The sequence below is a fragment of the Triticum dicoccoides genome, chromosome 4A (genome assembly GCF_002162155.2).
Source record: "Triticum dicoccoides isolate Atlit2015 ecotype Zavitan chromosome 4A, WEW_v2.0, whole genome shotgun sequence".
Classification (NCBI taxonomy): domain Eukaryota; kingdom Viridiplantae; phylum Streptophyta; class Magnoliopsida; order Poales; family Poaceae; genus Triticum; species Triticum dicoccoides.
Window position 1 is genome coordinate 576,481,020 of NC_041386.1, and position 7,360 is coordinate 576,488,379.

Here is a 7,360-nt window from a genome sequence, read left to right on the forward strand (position 1 = left end):
CAAGAATGTTTCTTACCTACGCAAAAACCACAACGTGATATGCCAATTGCTATTTACCCTTCATAAGGACCCTTTTCATCGAATCCGATCCGACTAAAGTGGGAGAGACAGACACCCGCTAGCCACCTTATGCAACTAGTGCATGTTAGTCGGTGGAACCAGTCTCACGTAAGAGTACATGTAAGGTCGGTCCGGGCCGCTTCATCCCACAATGCCACCGAATCAAGATTGGACTAGTAACAGTAAGCATATTGAACAAAATCAATGCCCACAACTACTTTGTGTTCTACTCGTGCATAGAAACTACGCATAGACCTAGCTCATGATGCCACTGTTGGGGAACGTAGCATAAATTCAAAATTTTCCTACGTGTCATCAAGATCTATCTATGGAGTCATCTAGCAACGATGGAGGAGTGGATCTACATACCCTTGTAGATCGCGCGCGGAAGCGTTCAAGAGAACGGGGTTGATGGAGTCGTACTCGTCGTGATCCAAATCACCGATGATCCTAGCGCCGGACGGACGGCACCTCAGCGTTCAACACACGTACGGAGCAGCGACGTCTCCTCCTTCTTGATCCAGCAAGGGGGAGGAGAGGTTGATGGAGATCCAGCAGCACGACGGCGTGGTGGTGGAAGTAGCGGGATTCCAATAGGGCTTCGCCAAGCGCTGCGGGAGGAGGGAGATGTGTCATGGGAGGGAGAGGGAGGCGCCAGGGCTTAGGTTCGGCTGCCCTCCCTTCCCCCCACTATATATAGGGCCAAGGGAGAGGGGGGGCAGCCTTGGCCCTTCCTCCAAGGAAGGGTGCGGCCAGGGAGTAGTCCATCCTCCCCAAGGCACCTAGGAGGTGCCTTCCCCCTTTAGGACTCTTTCTTTCCCTTATTTCTTGGCGCATGGGCCTCTTGGGGCTGGTGCCCTTGGCCCATATAGGCCAAGGCGCACACCCCTACAGCCCATGTGGCCCCCCGGGGCAGGTGGACCCCCTTGGTGGACCCCCGGACCCCTTTTGGCACTCCCGGTACAATACCGATAATGCGCGAAACTTTTCCGCGACCAAAACAAGACTTCCCATATATAAATCTTTACTTCTGGACCATTCCGGAACTCCTCGTGACGTCCGGGATCTCATCCGGGACTCCGAACAACTTTTGGGTTACCGCATACTAATATCTCTATAACCCTAGCGTCACCGAACCTTAAGTGTGTAGACCCTACGGGTTCGGGAGACATGCAGACATGACCGAGATGACTCTCAGGTCAATAACCAACAGCGGGATCTGGATACCCATGTTGGCTCCCACATGTTCCACGATGACCACGATGTCAAGGACTTAATCAATCCCGTATACAATTCCCTTTGTCTAGCGGTACGATACTTGCCCGAGATTCGATCGTCGGTATCCCGATACCTTGTTCAATCTCGTTACCGGCAAGTCTCTTTACTCGTTTCGTAACACATCATCCCGTGATCAACTCCTTGATCACATTGTGCACATTATGATGATGTCCTACCGAGTCGGCCCGGAGATACCTCTCCGTTTACACGGAGTGACAAATCCCAGTCTCAATTCATGCCAACCCAACAGACACTTTCGGAGATACCTGTAGTGTACCTTTATAGCCACCCAGTTACGTTGTGACGTTTGGCACACCCAAAGCACTCCTACGGTATCCGGGAGTTGCACAATCTCATGGTCTAAGGAAATGATACTTGACATTAGAAAAGCTTTAGCATACGAACTACATGATCTTGTGCTAGGCTTAGGGTTGGGTCTTTGTCCATCACATCATTCTCCTAATGATGTGATCCCGTTATCAATGACATCCAATGTCCATGGTCAGGAAACCGTAACCATCTATTGATCAACGAGCTAGTCAACTAGAGGCTTACCAGGGACATGGTGTTGTCTATGTATCCACACATGTATCTGAGTTTCCTATCAATACAATTCTAGCATGGATAATAAACGATTATCATGAACAAGGAAATATAATAATAACTAATTTATTATTGCCTCTAGGGCATATTTCCAACACTTCCCTCCTCGGCCTGGCAAAACTGTGCGGCATCCGACACGCTGCGGGGCAAATCTGCGAATGCTCCTAGAGAGCTCCGGATTCGGGTAAGTAATAGGTAATTTACTTTCACATGCTTGCTTTGCATATAGAATGCCTTACCCGCCACTATCTTCTTCATCGCATCAATCTCTTGGAGGGCCTTCTGTGCTTCGGCCTTGGCACTCTTTGCACTTTCACGGGCGGTGGCAAGCTCGGACTCTCGCATCTTCAAGTCAAGCTCCAACGCCTCGTGCTTCTTCACGAGAGCGTGGAGCTCTTGCTGCACCTCGCCCACCCGTGCCTCATGCCTTTCCTACTCGGTGCGCTCCTTGGCCGCTTCGTTTTCGGCCTTGGACAGTGCTTGCTTCAGGGTCGCCACCTCGATCGTGGCCCCTGGCAAATTTATGATGATCCCGTCATTTTGCAATCGCATTATTTTTATATATATCCATAGACTAGGTACTACTTACCTTTGTTCTCCTCGAGCTGCCTCTTGGCAAGGCCGAGTTCTTTCTTGGACCCTTTGAGGTCGTGCTTTAGTGTAGCGACCTCCGCAGTCAGTGCGGCTGAGGCCAGTAGCGAAGCCTGCATACGCATATAGACATACTTATATTAGGCTCCTGTGATGTTGTTTGATCCTCTGTTCGGCTTTTCTTTGTGAACACCGAACAGAGCATCAGGGACTACTGTCTATGCGGTAATATTTTTCCTATAAACTTACCTCAAAGCATGTTAGAAGGCTGACACAAGCTTCAGTCAGTCCGCTCTTGGCGGACTGAACCTTCTGGACCACCGCACTCATAATAGTGCGGTGCTCTTCGTCGATGGAAGCGCTGTGAAGCGCTCCCAGCAGACTGTAGGGTGCCTCTGGATGGACAGAGGTCACCGGCACAGGCGTCTTGCCCCTTTTAGAAGGAGGCCGCCTGCCCGAGTCTGGAACCACTGGGGGTTCCGGTGCGGTGTTCGGCTGAGGGCCGAACTCGGAGCGCTCTGGGGTCTTGCTCCCTCTGCTCCCAGAGTCTGGAAGGTCGCCTTGAGGCGCCTCCGGGACTGTCTCCCCTCGACCGGGTGCCTCTTGAGACAATACCTTGGCGTTGTCCGTAGGGCAAGGGAAGGTGGCGGTCGGAAGTGGATCGCTATCCATATCCGACGAGCCCAGGGAGCCGTCCAACGATACGTCAATACGGGCTCGCAGCGGTCTGCATAGTCATAATTTGGCGTTAGGAGAGGCAGTGCGACAAAGGTATGCTATGAGTTATTCTGGCATCCGAATACTTACGACTTCGCCAGGGGCTTGGACCTGAGCAGCCACTCATCTTCGCCTTCGGCGGCGGTGGTGGAATAGTCCGGAAGGAGAGTCGTTCCCTTCTTGGACCCTTCAGAACCCCCCCCCCCCCCGGTTGGGGCGGCCTTCCTTTTTTTGTCTCCCCCAACTGAAGGGGGAGCATCTTCTTCTTCCTCCTCGTCTTCGGGGGAGGAGTGTGTCGCAGAGTTATTGGACGATGAGTCTGATAACACCTGGCGTCGGGAACTCTTTCGAGTTCCCTTGGCCTTCTTGGTCTTCTCCGGCACCTTATAAGGGGCCGGAGTCAGCATCTCCGTAAGGAGAGCGTCCGCAGTGTCTTCGGGCAGAGGGGTCGGACAGTTAATCTGCCCCGATGTCTCTACCTAGTCCTGTCAAAGGGATGGAGATCAGACCCCGCACATGATTAAGCTAGGGGAAATAAAATATCCTACCGGATGTATAGAACTCACCGAATGCGCTCGGCGCTTCGCGCGTAGCCCGTGGTCCTCGATGAGGGAGGGAGGGACCTCAGCGCCCTTGAACAACACCTTCCAGACGTCCTTATGCATCGTGTCGAAGACCTCGCTCAGAGTCTGGTGCTAGGCCGGGTCGAACTCCCACAAGTTGATGTCCCGTTGTTGGCACGGGAGGATTCGCGGATGAGCATGACCTGTATTATGTTGACAAGCTTGAGCTTCTTGCCTGCCATATACCGGATACATTTCTGGAGTCCGTCCAGCTCCACCGATGGACCCCAGGACAGGCCCTTCTCTTTCTAGGAAGTGAGCCGCGTGGGGATTCCGGATCGAAACTTGGGGGCGGCCACCCATTTGGCGTCACGCGGCTCAGTGATGTAGAACCATGCCGATTGCCACCCCTTTATGGTCTCCACAAAGGAACCTTCAAGCCATATAACGTTGGGCATCTTGCCCACCATGGCTCCGCCGCATTCTGCTTGTTGGCCGCCCACCACCTTCGGCTTGATATTAAAGGTCTTTAGCCACAGCCGAAGTGGGGCCGGATGCGGAGGAAAGCCTCACACACGACGATGAACGCCGAAATGTTGAGGACGAAGTTCGGGGCCAGATCATGGAAGTCCAGCCCGTAGTAGAACATGAGACCACGGACGAATGGATGGAGGGGAAACCCCAATCCGCGGAGGAAGTGGTGGAGGAAGACTACCCTCTCGTGAGGTTCAGGGGTAGGAACGATCTGCCCCGCAGCGGGCAGCCAGTGCGCGATGTTCGCGGCCAAGTATCGGGCCCCGCGCAGCTTCTTAATGTGTCCCTCCGTAATGGAAGAAGCCATCCATTTGCCTCCCGCTTCGGACATAATTGGAGAAGGTTGAGGGGAAGGATGTAGGCTTGGGCGTTGGAGCTCAAGTGCGCAAGAGAGGATGAGCAAGGAGGAAGAAGGCGTGGGTAGAAAAAGGTTAAACCTTGTCCCTTTATAAGGGCGGCCGAAACTATGCGCCCCCACTAGCCTGGTGAAACTCGCTTATCCCCCAAGCGCCGTAATCGATGGCGCGGTTGGGTTACCCACGCCCGTATTGATGAGAATCCCGTAATAAGGGGGACACGATCTCTGCTTTGACAAGACGCGTCAAAAAACTGCCTCGCGTTATGTGCGGGGCTAGTTAAAGGAAACGATTCGAGTAATCACCGGGCCATGGGATAATGTCGTGTTGCCAAAACAAGTCAGCAAATTAGATTTGTGAAAATATTATTCTCTCTACGGTGGTATGTGGAGCTTATTTTGCAGGGTTGGACACTATCCTTGTATTCAAATTCTTCTATGGTGTATTCGGAGGAGGAACCCGCCTTGCAATGTCGAAGACAATACTGCGCGCCAGACTCATCGTCATTGAAGCCTGGTTCAGGGGCTACTGAGGGAGTCCTGGATTAGGGAGTCTCCGGACAGCCGGACTATATCCTTTGATCGGACTGTTGGACTATGAAGATACAAGATTGAAGACTTTGTCTCGTGTCCGGATGGGACTCTACTTGGCGTGGAAGGCAAGCTAGGCAGTATGGATATGGATATCTCCTCCTTTGTAAACGACCTTGTGTAACCCTAGCCCTCTCCGGTGTCTATATAAACCGAAGGGTTTTAGTCCGTAGGACAACATACAATCATACCATATGCTAGCTTCTAGGGTTTAGCCTCTCCGATCTCGTGGTAGATCAACTCTTGTAATACTCATATCATCAAGAATAAATCAAGCAGGACGTAGGGTTTTACCTCCATCAAGAGGGCCTGAACCTGGGTAAAACATCGTGTCTCCTGCCTCCTGTTACAATCCGCCTTAGATGCACAGTTCGGGACCCCCTACCCGAGATCCGCCGGCTTTGACACTGACACTTATGGTTTTCCCCTTTTATATTCCACACTAGTTAAATCACAGTAGACTAAATTTCAAAATTGGGTCAGTCGATTTTTCAGAGCTCGCCGGAGTTCGCCGGTGCGATCGAAGGGGCTCGGGTGGGGGCGGTGGTTGTGGGGGCGATGGTGGGGCCTCGTCGAACGAAGAAAACTCGACGCGGGTGGGGGTGGGGGTGGCAGAGGAACACAGGTGGTGGGGCCGGTGGTTCGGCCGGCGGCCCGTGCGGTGTTCTGTATGGGAAGCACATTATGTTCCTTGTCAGGAAGGGGAGCAGGGACATCTACAGTCAATAGCTGATAGAGCTGACCTGTATGTGATCGATAGGCTTTCAATTACTAGTGGCAATACAACACTGTAATTTCCAGCCAGTTCCACTTTCCCGATTTATTTATCCTGGTTATGGTGTACCCCTGTTATGTACACTATGATTTGCCTAGTTGCTGTGTGCTCTTGTTATCATGGTTTGGCAATAAACTCTCTATACAGTATATTATGAACCTATCATCTGCCAGCTATCCTTACTTCTGGAGCCTATTTTTGTGTACTTGTGCCAGATTATATAAATGCACGCACCATATTACAGCACACATGAGCTCTCTCATCAGAATCCAGTGATAGCACACAAGTGTTTACAGGGGCGCCCCTATATTAGAATATCATCTGCATTACAAAGATAATCTCACAACTATTTATGTTTTCATGGTTCTCAGATATTATACGCAATTACAGTGAATATTAGAATCCGTGCATCAGAAGAATTTTGTGGAACATTGCAATGACTTACAAAATTGGCAGCAAGGCATTGAGTGCCATTCTGGAAGCAATGAAACTCATACGCTCCCCACCTGTTGATTCTTGTTCAGAATATCATCCTAATTACTATTCTAACCTCGAAGAGTCAAAGGCAGATGGTCTGTCATGTTCACCCATCAAGGTGCTTGTTCTAATTTGGCAAGGTTTTATTGATTGCGTGTATCTTGCACATGTTGTCTTGCATTTCTTCTACTTTGTTGCACCGCCATCTGCTTAGTTTACTCATCATATATGTCGAGATGCCATACCCATCCATTATCAATACATATTCCATCTGTCATCATACCATGTTTTTTCACTCAAATGCTGTTCTTGTGCATCAGACATCAAAAATGAAGAGGGTGATTGGCGAACCTGAAGGAGCACCAGCAAAGTCCTTGAAAAACGTGGTGGTGCCAGAGAAATCAGACATCACCCCACTTATATTGGTTGTACAACCAGTGACACAAAACGTAGGACCGACTCTAGCAGACTGTACCCATACTTCACTGGCCACACCACTAGCCCCACCACACAGGACCTGCACTCCAGCAAAAGGTATACCGATTTCATTTGCCATAGCACCAGATGTACCACAGAAAAATCCAACTCCAGCAAAAAGTATAGCAAGTCCACCGGCCGAAGACCTATCCCAACTGCAGAGACGGCCAGTTCCTGCAGATTGGAACCCCATTCCATTTATTCCCAGTTTAAAAGACAATGCTTTCAATGTTGTTAGGGACTGCGTGTATATATTCCCATCATGGGAAGATTATTGGGAAGACAAATACCATTTTCACATCTTCCTGTCCAACTTACGTGTAAGTGCTATTATTCATG